This window comes from Oryctolagus cuniculus, chromosome 11 (assembly GCF_964237555.1).
Source record: "Oryctolagus cuniculus chromosome 11, mOryCun1.1, whole genome shotgun sequence".
Classification (NCBI taxonomy): domain Eukaryota; kingdom Metazoa; phylum Chordata; class Mammalia; order Lagomorpha; family Leporidae; genus Oryctolagus; species Oryctolagus cuniculus.
In genome coordinates, this window is record NC_091442.1 from 31218476 (window position 1) to 31236494 (window position 18019).

At 41.5% G+C, this 18019-nt stretch overlaps 1 long non-coding RNA gene across 1 annotated transcript in view; it reads left to right on the top strand.

The window, feature by feature from the left end:
* Positions 1-220: 220 nt before the first annotated feature.
* The window catches only part of LOC138844330 (uncharacterized), a 228764-nt gene continuing 210965 nt past the window's right edge, over positions 221-18019 (top strand). The window contains exon 1 of the long non-coding RNA XR_011379989.1: positions 221-608. This is a non-coding gene — a long non-coding RNA (uncharacterized lncRNA). The remainder of the gene's footprint in view (positions 609-18019) is intronic.

Consider the following 18019-nt stretch of genomic DNA (forward strand, 5'->3'; position numbering starts at 1 on the left):
AAGTTAACGCAAGTCACGCCAAGACTCAGAACGACAGCTTGGGACGGGGCTGTGCAGCTTCAGACCCTCAGCCTGCTGGATTTGTGCCCTACCCTCTACACGTGCAATTTTCTTAGTGAGCCTAGGAGTACATCCGGGCTCAGGCAGGTCTCAACCTCGCGGGGGCGTGAGTGTGCGCGTGCGCGTGCGCGTGCGCGTGCGCATGCGTATGCGTCCTGTTCCCAGTGCTGGAGCGGAAGCCGGGCTGTTGTCAGTGCCGCCCTCACGAAGCTCAGCGCCGCCGGTGGATTCTGGCTGCAAGCAGTGGACGTGGCCTAGCAGTGGCTGGTTTGACAGCCCAGAAACCGAGCCTTCACTCCACCAGCACGTTAATGCGGGTTAGATGGGGCGTCAGCTGCCGTCGTCAGAGGCCCTGCACATTCTCACGGCGTCCCCTGCTTGCTGGGTAGAACGCTTCCCGCAGGAGATCCACTGTGCACGGGACTGCTTCCTCAAGGATGGCCAGCCCATCTGCCCCATCTCAGGGAGCATCCACTACTGTGTCCCCGGTTTCTAATGGAAGGGCGGGCGCTGAAGATGAAGATGGCGGGGCGGAACGCCTTCCAGACGTAAGTGGGTGGGTATTTGGCGCTGACGTGGGCCTGAACACTTAGATAGAGGGGCCGCTGCTTCCTTACTCAGAAATGGGAGCTCGTCTGGGGTGAGCTGCTGCAGATAATTAGTCCCTTCTCCAAACTTGAACTTTGGCCTCGGGCAAATCATGACATGAGTATGGGCTGAGAAGGCTAAGGGGTGTAACAGAGATTGAGCGCTTAGCAGGGGCAAGGCAGTTGAGGTGAATAGATAGGACGGCTCCCGTTGAGAGCAGGTGGAACTGAGGCTTATCCAAGGGGCCTCTCAGTGGTCAGGGGTCCAGCCGTGATGTGAACATGAGGGCGTTTGTAGGCAACCAGAGCTTCGCTGGTCTCACGGGGGCATACGCCTTGTCCTTAGGTAGATGCCAGAAACTCAGTTTGTCTTAATGGCTCAGCCAGGGTAGCTGCAGCACCCCAGGCTATCGCTCCTCATCTCTTCATTTTCTGCTGTTGCAGTGTGACAAACTGGGAAGAAAATCGCTGGCTAATCAGGTTTCTGCAGAGCTGATGGGGACTGTCCATAGCATTTCAAAGATAAAGATGGGAAACCCAGAGGCAGATTCCTGAGATAGACAGGGGGAAGCCCATTTGTTATTGTGGCTCTGAGGCCACTGGCAATGCAAAGACAAGTTCACCTGTTAATGGTTTCTACCCTGAGTTCCTGTGGGCCCTGAGATGCCGAGATGGTGGGAGAAGGAGAAGCCTGGGCCCTCCAAGGCCCCTTTGTATCCTCTGCTGCAGCTTGCATGGAGCCGGGGGGAGACCTTGTCTTTTTCCCTCCTGCTGCTATTCGTGACAAAATCTTTTGTCAGAGGGTGCAGGAGTTGAATGTTTTCTTACTTTTAAAAACTATTTTGCAGGGGGTTGCATTGTGGCACAGTGGGTAAGCTGCAACTTTTGATGCTGGCGTTCCATCTTGGAGAACCAGTTGTAGTCCTATCTGCGTTAAATGGGAATGGGTGTTCTTTGTGGGTTGTGAACTTAAAAGTGTTGGCATGACACACTTTCTTTTTAGAGTTTCCATTTCACATGTGACTTGCCTGTTCACCATTAGATGGGCCTGATTATTGAACAATCATTTATATTTAACTTTTATGTAAGTAATATGAGAACACAGCTCAAAATTCTGAGTTCAAATTATTCACTCTTACTATGTTCCCAGTCACTCAGTTCTCCTCCTCCCTTCTTCCTTCTTCTTTGAAGATTTATTTATGTATTTGAAAGGCAGAGCTACAGAGAGAGAGAGAGAGAGAGAAAGAGAGAGAGATTGATCGATCTTCCATCATCTGGATCACCTCCCAAATGATCATAATGACCAAGGCTGTGCCAGACCAAATCTAGGAGCCAGGAACTCCATCCAGGTCACCCACATGGGTGGCAAGAGCCCAAGAATTTGGGCCATTGCTTTCCCTGGCACATTAACCAGGACTGGAAATGGAGCAGCCGGGACTCATTCGAGCTGGCACCCATACGGGATGGTGTTGCTGCAGGCCAGGGCTTTAACCTGCTGTGCCACAGTGTCAGCCTTGGCAGCAGCTTATCTACAGTGCTGGCCTCTCAGTTCCTCTTCTTTTTCTCTTTTAAATTACATTTATTTTATACTGAATTTATTCTCGAGCCATAAGTTTTTGTTTCTTTAGTTTCTTCTGGTTGATCTTTTTCTTCTGTGCTACTTCCTCTTCTGGTTTAGGAATAATTTGTTCCTTTTCAGTGAGGCTCATCTCGATGTGGCACAGGGAGCTCATGTGTGGTTTAATCCAACCATGGCTTCTGTAGGGACGGCAGCACGTCTTGGGGGCTTTGTTCACCTGGGTGTGCTCAATGACCAGAGAATTTACATCCAACCCTTCAGCTCAGCATTCCTCTCTGAATTTTTAAGCATGTGCAACAGAAACTCAGCACTCTTTTTGGGCCACCAACCCTGTGTCCAACCCCACTGCTTGGCCTAGGCACACCTACCAGCTCCACCATTACAGTGACAGAATGGCACCCATTGCTTCTTTAAGGTGACATCTTTCAGATACTTGGTGGCTTTTCAGATATGCCCTTGATGACCTGTACGGTTTCTTGGGTGTTCTTAAAGTGAACATGAAGATTTTTTTTAAAGATTTACTTATTTATTTGAAAGAGTTACACAGAGAGAGGAGAAGTAGACAGAGAGAGAGAGGTCTTTTATCCGCTGGTTCACTCCCTAATTGGTCGCTATGGCTGGAGCTGCGCCAATCCTAAGCCAGGAGTCAGGAGCTTCCTCTGGGTCTTCCCATGTGGGTGCAGGGGCTAAGGACTTGGGCCATCTTCTACTGCTTTCCTAGGCCATATCAGAGAGTGGGATCGGAAGTGGAGCAGCTGGGTCTTGAACCGGCGCCCATATGGGGTGCTGGCACTGTAGGTGGCAGCCTTAACTTGCTACGCCACAGTGCTGGCCCCAAACATGAAGATTTGAACCTCTTGATTTGCATGATTTTGGGGGGTATTCTGGGTCAAGTGAGTAACAAACCATTTTCACAGTTTACCTAATGCCGCGTATAAAGAGTTCAGTTCCTCTTTTGAGATGGCAACTTTCTTATTTCATGAATATCTTTTCAATGTTGGATATTTCTTGCATTTGTAAATGTGCAAGTGTGTACTATGTCTCTGTGCATGTTATCCCTTAAGTGACAGTCTTAGACGTTCTAGTCCTACTTCTTGCTTTTTCACTTGACATTATTTGGTGGTCGTTCCATCTTAGTAATTGACAACACTTTGTTGTTTATCACAGTTGAGTATTACTCCACAGTATAGATGTTCAGGCCCATGTTAATGGACTGTTAGGTTGTCTTTGGCTTTTGGCTGCAGTGAATATACTTATTGTTGTATCACATATATGAGTGCACCTATGAGCTGCAGGACTAAGAATTGCCAGGTGAGGGGCTGGCATTGTGATGAAGTGGGGTAAGCCAGCCATTGTGATACTGGCATCCCATACTGGGGTATTGGTGCCAGTCCCAGCTACTGCCATTGTGATCTACCTTCCTCCTAACATAGGGGAGGCAGAAGATGATGGTCTAAGTACTTTGGCCTCTGCTGCTTTATGTGGGAGACTCAGAAGGGGTTCCTGGCTCCTTGCCTCATCTTGACCCACCCCTGGCTGTTGAAGCTATTTGGGGGAATGAAGTAGAGGATGGAAGCTCTCTCTCTGTCACTGCCTTTTAATTAAGTATATAAGTAAATAATCTTTAAAAGAGAGAATTGCTGGATGCAGAAAGATCTGCATTTAATTTTGACATGTAATGCCATGTCCTCCACTGATGTAGTATTGACTTGCAGTCCCACCTGCACTCTGTGTGAATTCTTGTTTACAGCAAGAGTGGACAAACTATGACTATCTGGTTTTGTAAATAAAATTTTATAGGAACACAACTGTGCCCATTGGTTTACGTATTGTTTACAGCTGCTTTCAAACAGCAGAGTTGAGTAGATGTTAAAGAGAGCATGTGGCCCATAAAGCCAAAACATATTTACTATCTGTTGCTTTACAGAAAACAGTTGCTCTTATTCAAAATGGCCAAGATATGAAAGCCACCTAAATATTTTTGGAAACTGTAAAATGTAAAATGTATATGTATATACTTAATACAACTGTAGTTTCTGAAGGTGGGACATTTGGGAAGTGATTGGGTTAGATTAGGTTGCTGGGGTGGAATCCCATGATCGAATCATGGTGTTATAGAGACCACATGGGCATGGAAAATAAATGTGTTCCTTGTCCCTCTCTGCTCCTGGCTCACCACGTGATCCTTCCTGCGGCATCCACCATCCTCATCAGACACCAGATCAGTGGGGCCACTCATTTTTGGATTGTGAACCTCCCAAACTGTAAGCCAAAATAAATCTTCCTGCTGTTCCTCCTGGGTATTTGTTGTAGTGATAAAAGCTAGTGTATCTATAAAGGGATGGTACTCAACCTTAGCAAAGGAGATCTTCCCATTTGCCACAACATAGATGGACATGGAGGAAACTGCTGAGTGAAATAAGTCAAATACAGAAAGAAAAATACTGCATTATTTTCACTGATAGATGAACTATATATCAGTGGCATTTATACAGAGATAGAGAATAAAACAATGATTTCTGGGGGTGGGATGAGGACTTGAGGGAGGCATTGGGGAAATGTAGGTCATGATACAGAAAAGCAGGTATGACCAGCATGTTTATAGAGCTTATGTACAACAGGAGGATTATAGTGTACAAAATTGATTTGTATTAGATTTAAAAATTAGCATGTTTTACTTTTCTTGTCACCAAAATATAACTGAGATGATATATAGTTTAATTTGTTTTGTTATGGTAATTATTTAACTATATATGTATGTATCATAACATCATGTTGTAGACCTCAAATATGCATAATAAAATTAATTTAAAATTTTTTTAAAAAGAAAAGTTTGCTGATTCCTGACCCTTAGCCTGTCAACACAGTGATCTGAAACTTCTTAGTCCTTACCAATTTCATATAAGAAAATTGAATAATGAAAGAAAATTCTATAATGAAAAGGGTTTCATTATAGATTTATACATCTGCTGATGAGTGAGATTGACATTCGTTGTATTTTTTTCCTGCAAATCTTATATTCATGTTTGCTTTTTTTTTTTTTTTGCCTGTTTTTCTTTTTGGGAAATGAGCTCTTTTTCAGTGACATGAATAGAAAATATTCACCTGTTTATTTGTTTTCTGGCTTTGATGATGGAGTCATTGGCATACAGCAATATTTGGTTTTATATAGTTGAATATATCCATCTTTTGTGATTTGGGGTTTTCTGTATTATAAAGATATTATCCATTGTTCTTTTAGTCTTTATTTTTTAATGTCTATATACTTGGTCCATTTGAACTTTATTGTATGTCTGATACAGTGATGATCTCTTGCTGCTTTTTCCCAGTAGGGTGTTGAACTGTATGAAGTCCCTATGTTCTTGGGAACACTGATAGGAAACATTATCTTTATCATCAACCATACTCTCTTTTATTTGGCTCTGTTTTTGAATGTTTATTCTTTTTACTTGATCCTCACTCATGGTGATTCCAGAGTTACAATATGTTCTGATGTTTGAGAAGACTAATTTCTCTTCCTTTCCCCTTTTTTATTAATAATGGGTTTTGTGACTTGTCTTTCCTGTTTAATTTTGCCATATGATCCCAAAAATGAGATTGTATGGCTTTAAACAGCCTTTGGCGCTTCCTCTATTTCTCACATGAGAACCAACTCACACCTGAACTAGTCAGCTGGACTAGTGGAGGTAGGTTGAGTCTTCCCAGCTGAGACTATTCCAGCCAGTCAGTGTCCAGGTGACTCTCCAGCTCTCCTTAGGTACAGGAGTCAGTGCATCAGATAATTTAGGCCTGGCTTTGTTGGGAAAAACTGCCCTGACAATCTGTAGATTAGGGAGGGAAAATAAATGCTTCTTGTTGTATATCACTAAGGTTTCATGGTAATTTTTACACAGGACTATTGTAGCAATAGAAGAATAGGTAAAAGAATAGATGAGATGACACAGGGAGCCAGTAATACAGAGATGACAACAGCATCTAAGCTGAAATCCCAGGGCATAACAATACTTATAGGCCAAGGGGAGGAACTCAGAATGTGGTCTTACTTTCAGTTACCTCTTACTACTAAATATTAACATCTTTATGACAGTGTCTTCCCCAGAACAAGTAACATTTAATACATATATGGGCAGTGGTCTCCATAAATAAATTTTTAGCATGACAGTTATTCAGAAACTTTTAATAAGTGCTTCATCATGGCATGATTAATTTTTCAAAAATGAAATGATGTTGGAGAAATCTCTGTAGAATTCACAGTCGAGTGGAGCAACCACCTATACAGATCATTACACGGTATAACCCATGCATTAACGGGAGCCTTAAGAAGGTTTCTTGAATCATTAATTGATTGGAGGAGTCCAAAGAGACATGGTTCCAGACTCAATGAGTTACACTGAAACCAAGCAAAACCAACCATACAAGGAAAATATATACTGAATTTTGACAAGAATTCAGTGAACTAAATTATGATACTGATTGTGGTCAACGCTAGCTATAATCCATTGTTGAACAAACCCTTATATTCTACATTTCTGTCTCCTTTGCAGTTTGGTGTAGCCATGTGGCTGAGTTGTAGTCAATGGAATGAGCAGGTTCATTAAGACTCCCTCCATGTAATCATCTGGGATTCTTTTGCTCCTAATTGAATTGATGCAGAGGAGCACAGTGACTCTGGAAGCCACATGTTGAAGATGGCAGAACAAGGCTACAGAAAGAGCCTGGATTTCTGGCTGGAACCCAGCATGTTTTAGAATCACATTGCTTGCCAATCAGGGACACCCATTTTGCATTTAGCATGAGCAGGAATTAAACTTATGTTATCTTTGAGCCATTGTGTATAATGGCATTTGTTGGTTACCTCAGATAATGCTACATTTCCTAAAATCCCCCATGCGAGCTGACACTTCTGGAACAAGCTTTCATTACAGATAATTATGTTAGAAGATAATTCCTATTCTCCTACCCCTGCCCTGATGACATCTGGTATTATCAAGCAAGGTTTTGACAACCCAATGTTATTTAAATAAATTACAACACATAAGCAGTAGATACAAAGGTGTTCTAAAAGTAGAAGGATTGCTGCGGATGAGCTTAATTTGGAAGGTTCCTCAGAATGTGTGAGTCATGGTCCCGGTGCTGTGGTGCAGAGGTGCAGCGGCGCAGTGGGTTAAAGCCTTGGCCTGCAGCGCCAGCATCCTATATGGGTGCCGATTGAGTCCCTGCTGCTTCACTTCCAATCCAGCTCCCTGCTAATGAGCCTGGGAAAACAGCAGAGGCTGGCTCAAGTCCTTGGGCCCCTGCACCCATATGGAGACCTGGAGGAGGCTCCTGGCTCCTGACTTTAGATTGTTACAGCCATTTGGGGAGTGAACCAGCTGATGGAAGACCTCTCTCTGTAACTCTTTCAAATAAATAAAATAAATGTTTTTAAAAAAGAATACATGAGTGGTGAACAGCATATTGAAGGCAGAAAGGTACTGTTACAGCAAGGAGGAGAACAGGGCATTTGCATGGGGAGGAATGGTTTTGCTATGTCGAAGATCAAATGGACTTTTGATAACTATTGATGACATAATCCAGATTAATAAAGTTGTCCGGTCAGGGTGCCCTAGGAGATCATCCTAGATGCTCACATCACATGCCTAGAGCCTACCTTACATTCTCACCAAAGCTATGCTGTGCAGTTCCTCTACCTCTCAGAGTTGCCTGCCTTCAAGGTGGGGTGTGTTACTGAGTTGGGTCCCAGTACTGTCTTCAACTGGAAGCTCCAAGTGAAGTCCAGCATGTGGGATTAATGCCCTTGGAGATTAACCTTAGTCAGAAAAGAGAGTAGCGGGCTCGTTTCTGTCTCACCCTTCCATCTTCCACATGACCAGTCCTAGGAGGCATTCTGAAGATGAGGTCCTAGTAGAATCACTCCACTTACATACAGCAGCAACTTTTTAACAAAATATATATTTTATTGATTTGAAAGGCAGAGTAATAGACAAAAGGAACAGAGAGAAAGAGATCTTCCATCTGGTTCACTTCCCAAATGGCTGCAACAGCCTACTTGGGCCATCTGCTGCTGCCTTTGCAGGCACATTAGCAGGGAGCTGGATTGGAAGCAGACCAGCAGGGACTTTGATACGGGGTGCTGGCATTGCAGGTGGCAGCTTAACCCATTGCGCCATGATTCCGACCTCCAGGGGATACTTTGATGAGACCTCCTTCTATCAGCATCCCTCTTTCATTCTCCTCTCTCACTCTCCATCCTGAAATCACTTCCCAAATAAACTGCTTGAACTAAAGCCTTTGTCTCAAGATCTGTCTTATAGTGAAGCCAAACTAAGTAATTACAAGTAAGAATTTCTCCTTACTTAAGGTATAATAAGCTGATCTTCTGTATACTAAGATAATCGAAAATGAATCTTGATGTGAATGGAAGGGGAGAGGGAGTGGGAAAGGGGAGGGTGGTGGGTGGGAGGGACGGTATGGGGGGGAAAGCCATTGTAACCCATGAGACGTACTTTGGAAATTTATATTCATTAAATAAAAGATAAAAAAAAAAAAAAAAAAAAACAAGTAAGAATTTCTTCAGACCCTTTCATCTCCTAAACAATAAATTCAATTATATATTTTTTTGTCTTTGGAACACTTTTTATGTTGTTTTATTTTATTGGAAGAACAGAATGAATTGTACTCCAGTCGTTGTCTCTCTCAGACATCTGAGATCTTGTGATGTTACGTCTAATCATTCTAAGTGAAAAACTATTTAACATTTAACACACACATGTACACACACAATTTATTTATGCCAATTTTGAAAAAAGACTTATTGAACACCTCCTCGGTACCAGGCACTGGGCTTAGCATGGCGATTCAATTTTGGTTTATTCAGCCTTATGACAATATTCTGATAAGCATCAAACAGTCCAGTTGTTTGAAGGCTGGACATAGTCTTACAAGAGGGTACATCATATCTCTGGGAAATGTAAACTCTTTGAGTTGTCAGTCTTTGTAGCTATGTACTGTGGCATAGTAGGTAAGCCTCTCCCTGTAGTGCAGGCATCCCGTATAGGCTCTAGTTCATGTCCCAGCTGCTCTTCTTCCAATCCAGCTTGGTGCTAATGTACCTGGGAAAGCAATGGAAGACGGCCCAAGTGCCATCTTCCACAACATACACAACAGACAAACTGGAGGATTTGGGCACCTTTGCTATTGCTAATATCCCAAACCTGCAATTCAAACTTCTCTCAGTCCTTAACAACTTCGCAGGCAGTTGGCTCAGGACCCAGCTGAGATTTGAAGATACTGAAAGGACAATTTTCCCTAAAACATCTAACCCACTGGATCACAATGGGGCCTTAAATTCCCACCACTAGAAACATTGTACTAGCCTAAAGCACCATCAACATATACACATAGATCACAGATAAATTAGACAGCTCTTAGATGAGAGTAGAAAGAGTAGAGAAGACGCTCCTGGCTCCTGGCTTCAGATTGGCCCAGCCACAGTCATGCAGCCATTTGGGGAGTAAACCAGCAGATGGAAGACCTTTCTTTCTGTCTCTCCCTCTCTCTTTAATTCTGCCTCTCAAATAAATCTTTAAAAATTATTTTATTGATTCTCATAGATATTTATCCTACTTATTGATACCATTTCCATGTTCTACTTCTGGGTATGTTTTAGTAAAACTATGTCAGTTTAATTCAAGGTAATTAGTCTTGTGACTTTAAAAGGTTAACTGGAAAACTATCTTGTATATGGTAGATGTTCAAATTTACAACTGTAATAAAGGGCTCATGATGATTACTTAAGAATTAAATCTCTTTGGATGGGTACATGCCATTCAAATTCTCATGATCAATTAAACTGAAATAATGTTCTGGAAAGCATTGGTCTAGCCCCCTTTTTCTTATTTTCTGACAATACACCATTAATAGCTTCAACAGATGGTGAGTGACATAAAAATGACAGAGGTCTTTGCTAGCCTTCGATTAGGTTTTTATTTTTCCTATTGAAATTTTTCTTAAGATTTATATATTTATTTGAAAGGCAGAGTCACAGAGAGGCAGAGGCAGAGAGAAAGAAAGGTCTTCCATCTGCTGGTTCACTCCCCAGATAGCTGCAATGGCTGGAGCTGCACTAATCCAAAGCCAGGAGCCAGGAACTTCTGAGTCTCCCACATGGGTGCAGGGGCCCAAGGACTTGGCCATAGCAGAGAGCTGGCTTGGAAATAGAGCAGCCAGGACTTGAATCAGCACCCATATGAGATGCCAGCACTGCAGACCTGGGTTTTAACCTGCTACACCACAGTGCCGGCCCCCTACTGAATTCTTTAAGAGCCACCTGCCTCCTCTTCTGGCTTTTTGTGTCTTGGGCTGCTGTCTTAAACTATTTTTCCCAAAGCATCTCCTATGTTACCCTTCTTCCTCTCTAATAAACAGCCCTTGCATGTTCTTAGGTTCTGTTGTGTTCTCGCTCTGTTCTGTCATAATTTATTTTAAAACCAAATTTGAATATAAAGAAGTTACAGAGACATTAGTGTCTTTGGCTTAAGCGCTCACAGTCTCTCTGTATTTTTTTTTTTTTTTTGACAGGCAGAGTAGACAGTGAGAGAGAGAGAGAGAGAGAAAGGTCTTCCTTTTCCGTTGGTTCACCCCCCAATGGCTGCTGTGGCCGGTGCACCATGCTGATCCGAAGGCAGGAGTCAGGTGCTTCTCCTGGTCTCCCATGTGGGTACAGGGCCCAGGGACTTGGGCCATCCTCCACTGCACTCCTAGGCCACAACAGAGAGCTGGACTGGAAGAGGAGCAACCGGGACAGAATCCGGCGCCCGACTGGGACTAGAACCTGGTGTGCCGGCGCCGCAGGCGGAGGATTAGCCTATTTAGCCGCGGCGCCGGCCTCTCTGTATTCTTTCTGTGCCCTTAAAACCTTCTCTGCTGACAACTCCATTTCATTTCTTTCTCTACTCTTTCTACTCTCATCTAAGAGCTGTCTAATTTATCTGTGATCTATGTGTATATGTTGATGGTGCTTTAGGCTAGTACAGTGTTTCTAGTGGTGGGAATTTAAGGCCCCATTGTGATCCAGTGGGTTAGATGTTTTAGGGAAAATTGTCCTTTCAGTATCTTCAAATCTCAGCTGGGTCCTGAGCCAACTGCCTGCGAAGTTGTTAAGGACTGAGAGAAGTTTGAATTGCAGGTTTGGGATATTAGCAATAGCAAAGGTGCCCAAATCCTCCAGTTTGTCTGTTGTGTATGCTTATGTCATTAGCAGATCTCTGACTTATTTAGAAAGTAAGCCAGAAAATGAAAGTCATAATATAAATCAAATCCATGGCAAATTGAAAACTATTTCTCATTGTGAGACTCTGAATTGTTGTGTCCCCAAATACCTGGAATTGTGTCCTGGTCCCATTCTTTGTCATTTGAGGCTGCTCAGAAGCAGACGCCCTTTGTCAGAGGTGCTGAGGAATAAGCATTAATATAAAAATTACAGTTTTTCATTACTTACTCATTGAATGAATAAATGTTTATTGAACACTGTTGGGGGAAGGCATTGAGCCATAGACTGTGGAGGATAGATTTAAAGAGGTCTGTGCTCTCATATTTTTTGGAGTTTATTTTAGATATTACAACTCTATATAATCCTCCCTGAGATTTTAAACTAGCTGAGGAGTGGATGCAGAATTCTGCTTAGGATAAAACATCAGTTTATGACTGGTCACTCTGCACTGGGGAACATGGCTGCATTGTAATTATAATCTAGCTTCCTAATATGCACCATCTTACCCAGTAGACACCAACCTACAACACAGCTACAGGTGTAGAAGTCCTGTTCTGGTGACTTACTCTCTAGGAAGGAGCATATGTAACAAAGTGAATCATCCCAGAAGGAAGATCTCAGATGGGATCAGACGTCTTCCATCCTTACTGATGAGACGAGAATTGTGAGGGAAGAAACTGCTTCTCCAATACCTCTCACAAATCTGAGCTCCTCTCTTATCAAAGTAAAGATGCAGATAAGGGGAAAATGCTTTTTTCTTAATATGACCATGCAAGGCAGCTAACAAAATAAGACAGTCTGAGTTTAGGTTTCAAGAAGAGGGTAATGATCTCCTTATATAATATCACCCAAGGTTATTGGTGTGTTCACAGTGATAGCTGAAAGAATTCACAATTTTCTATAGATTTTATTAGCTCTAATACTTTTTTAATCCAACAAGATTTTTCAATATCAAAGGTCAGTTTGTTTCTGACAGAAGTGTTTGTCAACAAGTATTTACTAGGAGGTTCAAATGTGTTGCTGTGAGAAAGCAATTTCCGAAGACTGTTTTGTGTCTTCACTCTTTGGATAGTTATGAGAATTGTGTGTGTTTGGGTATGAAAAAGAAATAATGAAAGAATCCATAGTCAAATAAGGGGAAATTCAGAAAAAGGACTTTTTAGCCTTTAATTGACCACTGTGAGTCGTGACTTTCCAGACAGTGGATAAATAGGAAGTATTTGTTGATTTTATTTGTTCATGGAACACTTCCAAAAAATTAAATGGGCAAGTTAAACACTACAAATAAACTAATGCACTGTGGAACACACTTTGGGAAATACCGAAATCTGTTCAGAGAAGGGTAACATTTCTTCAGACTGAACAGTCAGCAAAGGCTTAAAGTTGAGTGTGGAACTTCAGTTAGGCATTGGCAGATGAGAGAATCAACAATAAAGGAAGTAGGCTTCTCGGCCTTTTGGCTAAGATCAAGTGTAGGAAGTAGGCATTCCAGATTGGTAAATAACACTGGCCCAGAGTTATTACAGCCAAAGTGAAATAATTAAGTATGTTTAAAATAAAGGAGATAAATGTTACTGTGTGTAAGATGGGTATTTTAAAAAAATTGTGGAATTCTTTTTTCCTGTCATTGTACTTTTTTTTTAACTTTTATTTAATAAATATAAATTTCCAAAGTACAGCATATGGATTACAATGGCTCCCCCCCCCATAACTTACCTCCCACCTGCAACCCTCCCCTCTCCTGCTCCATCTTCCATTCCATTCATATCAAGATTCATTTTCAATTCTCTTTATATACAGAAGATCAATTTAGTATATATTAAATAAAGATTTCAAGAGTTTGCACCCACACAGAAACATAAAGTGTAAAATACTGTTTGAGTACTAGTTATAGTATTAATTTACATTGTACAACACATTAAGGACAGAGATCCTACATGAGGAGTAAGTGCACAGTGACTCCTATTGTTGATTTAACAGTTGACACTCTTGTTTATGGTGTCAGTAATCTCCCTAGGCTCTTGTCATGAGTTGCCAAGGCTGTGGAAGCCTTTTGAGTTCGCTGACTTGGATCTTATTTAGACAAGGTCATAGTCAAAGTGGAAGTTCTCTCCTCTCTTCAGAGACAGGTACCTCCTTTTTTGATGGCCCATTCTTTCCACTGTGATCTCACTAGCTCTCACTAGCAGAGATCTTTCATTTAGGTTTTTTTTTTTTTTTTTTTTTTTGCCAGAGTGTCTTGGCTTTCCATGCCTAAAATACTCTCATGGGCTCTTCAGCCAGATCTGAATGACTTAAGGGATGATTCTGAGGCCAGAGTGCTGTTTAGGACAACTGTCATCCTATGAGTCTGCTGTGTATCCCGCTTCCTATGTTGGATTGTTCTGTCCCTGTTTTTATTCTATCAGTTAGTATTAGCAGACACTAGTCTTGTTTATGTGATCCCTTTGACTCTTAGACCTATCAGTGTGATCAACTGTAAACTGAAATTGATCACTTGGACTAGTGAGATGGCATTGGTACATGCCACCTTGATGGGATTGAACTGGAATCCCCTGGTATGTTTTGAACTCTACCATTTAGGGCAAGTCAGCTTGAGCATGTCCCAAATTGTACATCTTCTCCCTCTCTTATTCCCACTCTTATATTTAACAGAGATCACTTTTCAGTTAAATTTAAACATCTAAGAATAATTGTGTATTAATTACAGAGTTCAACCAATGGTATTAAGTAGAACCAAAAAAAATACTAAAAGGGATAAAGTATTAACTTGTACATCAACAGTCAAGAGCTGATCAAGTCACTATTATCAAATAATTTGTAGAAATTTGAAAGACACAAAGGGAAAAAGAAGAAAATGCACAAGTGGATCTCAACCCTTAAAATAGAATTTTTTGTGTGTTTTAAAGGTTTTTTTTAAAATATTTATTTATTTTACTTGGAAATCAGAGTTACACAGAGAGAGGAGAGGCAGAGGCAGAGGCAGAGAGAGAGAGAGGTCTTCCAACTGCTGGTTCACTCCGCAATTGGCTGCAGAGCTGCACTGATCTGAAGCCAGGAACCGGGAGCTTTCTCCCAGTCTCCCACACGGGTGCAGCAGCCCAAGAGCTTGGGCCATCTTCTACTGCTTTCCCAGGCCATAGCAGAGAGCTGGATTGGAAGTGGAGCAGCTGGGACTTGAATCGGTGCCCATATGGGATGCTGGTATTGCAGGTGGTGGCCTTACCTGCTATGCCACAGCTCTGGCCCCGTGATTTAAAGATTTGATACTTTGGTAATTTAAATAGAGTGAAGAAAGGGGCAGGTAGTTAAAATGCATGCAGAGGACTGACTTAAATGAGTCCATAGTGAAGTATTTGCCAGAACCTCTGACTTCCAAATGGTGTTCACATCCTATGAAAGTTCTCCAAGTAGTGGCTGCCCCTGGTATTTTTCTGCATAAGAAGGTTATTGTGGCATTTCATGTGTCTCAATAGTCTGCCTTTGACCTCAATTCTATTGGATTTTGTCATGTGGTTGTGTCTCTCCCGGATGTCATTTGACTCAATGTAATTTTGGATGCTTAGAGAAAACTGCTTTGTTTTGTTGCCACCTGGAAAACGTTTTCAGAAAAAAAAAAACAAACCTAGGAACTCCTTGCTGAAGCTAGAGTTTGCTGACTAGTGCCTGTGGAATGGAATTTTCTCATCTGCTTTGGGATTTTAATTATGTGGGGGTGATGGGTACATTCAAATTACCTGTCTCTTCCATGAGCTCAACCTGGCAGTACAAAGCAAGCCACCAAGAGGGCAAACCACAGATAATTGCCATGGGAACCTGAAGACAATACACCTGCTCCTGTGGGATTGGACTTGGCATTGACTTGGTGCTGGACAGCGTTCATTCATTGTGGACACACCCAGCTCAAGTGGAGGCAAAGTCATCACTGCTCTGCTGTTGACTTTACTGTTCTTTTGATAACTGAATATGTCCATAGAATGGTCATTTTTGGAGGCTTCCAGATGTTTTTCAATATCTGCTTAAGAGTGATGTAACCCCTATGCTGTAATGTGGGTATAGGCAATGAATGCTGAATTTTTTTTTGATTGTTCAGAATTTTGAAAATTCCAGGTGTGATGTATGTAGTTCTGCCTCCATAATTTTCATATTCAGAGTCAAATGATATTTATTGAATCCCTATTGGGTATCAGTCTTTGTGCTAGATGTTTCATGCTTGCTTTGCCATTAAATCTTCACAACAACTTCTTGATAAGATAGTTTCCATTTTATTGATGATGATACAGATTATGAAAAGTTCAGGAACTTGATTTCTTAGTCCATTTTGTGCTGCTACAGAAGAATACCCAGGACTCTGTAATTTATAAAGAATAGGGATTTGTTTCTTGAATTCCAGAGTTTGGGAAGTCCAAAGTCAAGGGGCCTGCATTTGGTGAGGGCCTTCTTGCTACATTATTCATTATTCCATGGCAGAAAGTGGAAAGTCAAGAGAACATGAACACAACAGAGAGCAAGAGTTCAATCTTGTAGCTTCAAAGTCTTCTATGATCAGCATTAATCCATTCATAAAGGTGCCACTCTGATCAACTAAGCACTTCTCATTAGGCCCTGCCTCCTAACATTGTTGCATTAGAGATTAAGCTTCTTAATATTGCAAACACTGTTAGAAGGAAGTGTTATGAGGGGCTGGACACAAAGTTTTTTTTTTTAAGCTTTTTCTATTCTTCTACATGATCTGTGAATGAGCAACTGCCAGAGGCTAGTCACAACTCATTCAAAACTTTCCAACTTTCTTTCTCAGATTAGAAACATCAGCTGTCTTTTAGTGGTATGTGTTAATTTTAAGCTATGATAAATGTATGAGCATAATATTGGATGAATTTTTAGAGGGATGCTTAGGATTCAAGGTTTCCTAAGAACCCTCTCCAATCACATGGTGAGATTTCTTTGCTAACCAACATTGTGGCAGCCTCATAACACCAAGGAGATTATTCAGGGATGAGTTCTGTTTTCTACCTCATGTGTCTACTCAGACACTTATGCTGCTCACCCTGATGATGGAACCAAATCTGAACTCTTTCACCTAGAGATGAAGATGCCATGGTCTCACTTTATCTTTGACTGTTTCTGGTCACTCCCCAGTGGTTTTGCTCCATTCTGAACAGGTAGAATCCCCATATCTTCTGTAGACCATCCTCTCTGCCCATCTGTATCCTCTTCATCCCTTCAGGACCAACCCAAGTCTTGTTTGGACAGGGGAACTTTCAAACAATGACCTTGAAATTTGAGGTCTCTTGGGAGTACAGCCCCCAGACTACAAATGGGAGGCCTTACTTTGCATTCCAGCCACCACTGGAGCAGTCCTATTTTTTCTGTTTGATAGGGACTCTAATTTAGAGCAGTTTCACATTTTCCATTCTGGTTGAGTGTAAGCATCACATGGAGGTGTTTCCAATGCGGTTTTATGAACATTAGGTTTCAGACTGAGGTGTTGGCTCAGGTTAAAAACACTCTACAGGTGACCTATCTATAAAAACCAGGATGCTAATTTATTAATTTGGCATGGTAAATAAAACACTAACAGGACTGGAATGTCTTAGTCAGCCTAGCTAGGGCTGTTGTTCCCTGAAAGCAAGCTCCCTGGAAAGTCAAGCTGTGTCCTGGGTGTTTGGACCATGGAAACAGAACCAGAGGTCATACAGATCTAGCTGTGTCTCTGAGTTAAGATAATTCTGCACACTTTAAATTGGTGGTCCTCAAACCTTTATGTGCATCAGAATCACCTGAGTTAGTAATTTGTGTCTATGTGTTTAAGGGTAAGAATCTACATTTTCCAGGAGTTCCCAGATGATGTGGATACTGCTGGCTTAGGATATTCAAATTTGAGAACCACTGTTCTTTATCATTCAAGGAAAACATAGAGCTGTGTGTTCAAAGTCAATATCCTTACCAACTTTGAACATTTTTTTTTCATGTGATCTAAGACTTATTAATTTGTAATTCTAAGACCTTTCCCCAAACTTCTGTGTAAATTTCAATATAATGAATTAATTTCACTTGATCACATTACAATTGCTCCTTAGATCTGCATCTCTGAAATTACTCCCAGTTTATCCATCTTACTAAGAGAGTAAATGCCTCCCCAGTCATTTTGTCAAACATTTATAGATTATCCTTTTCCTCCTTCCTTATAAACACCCAACCAGAGAGCTAATTCTCATACTTATTTATACTGATTTTTGTGGGAATCCATATTTCTTTTGGAGGAGAAGAACTTTAGGTTTATTTTCTTTCACAGTTTTTTGATTCCATTTTTCCACATAACTCAGTAAATGTGATCAATGGTCCTCTTCTTCTGCCTATTTTTGTCATGAAGTAATAAAGTGAAAGACACTTGGTTGTAATTTATCACCAGTAGAGACTTTCTGACTAAAAGTTCAACAAGAACATGAGTCATAGTGTCATGGACATATGAAAATAAACTGTGACCCATGTCTAGAGAGTAATTGGACATAGGCTAATGAG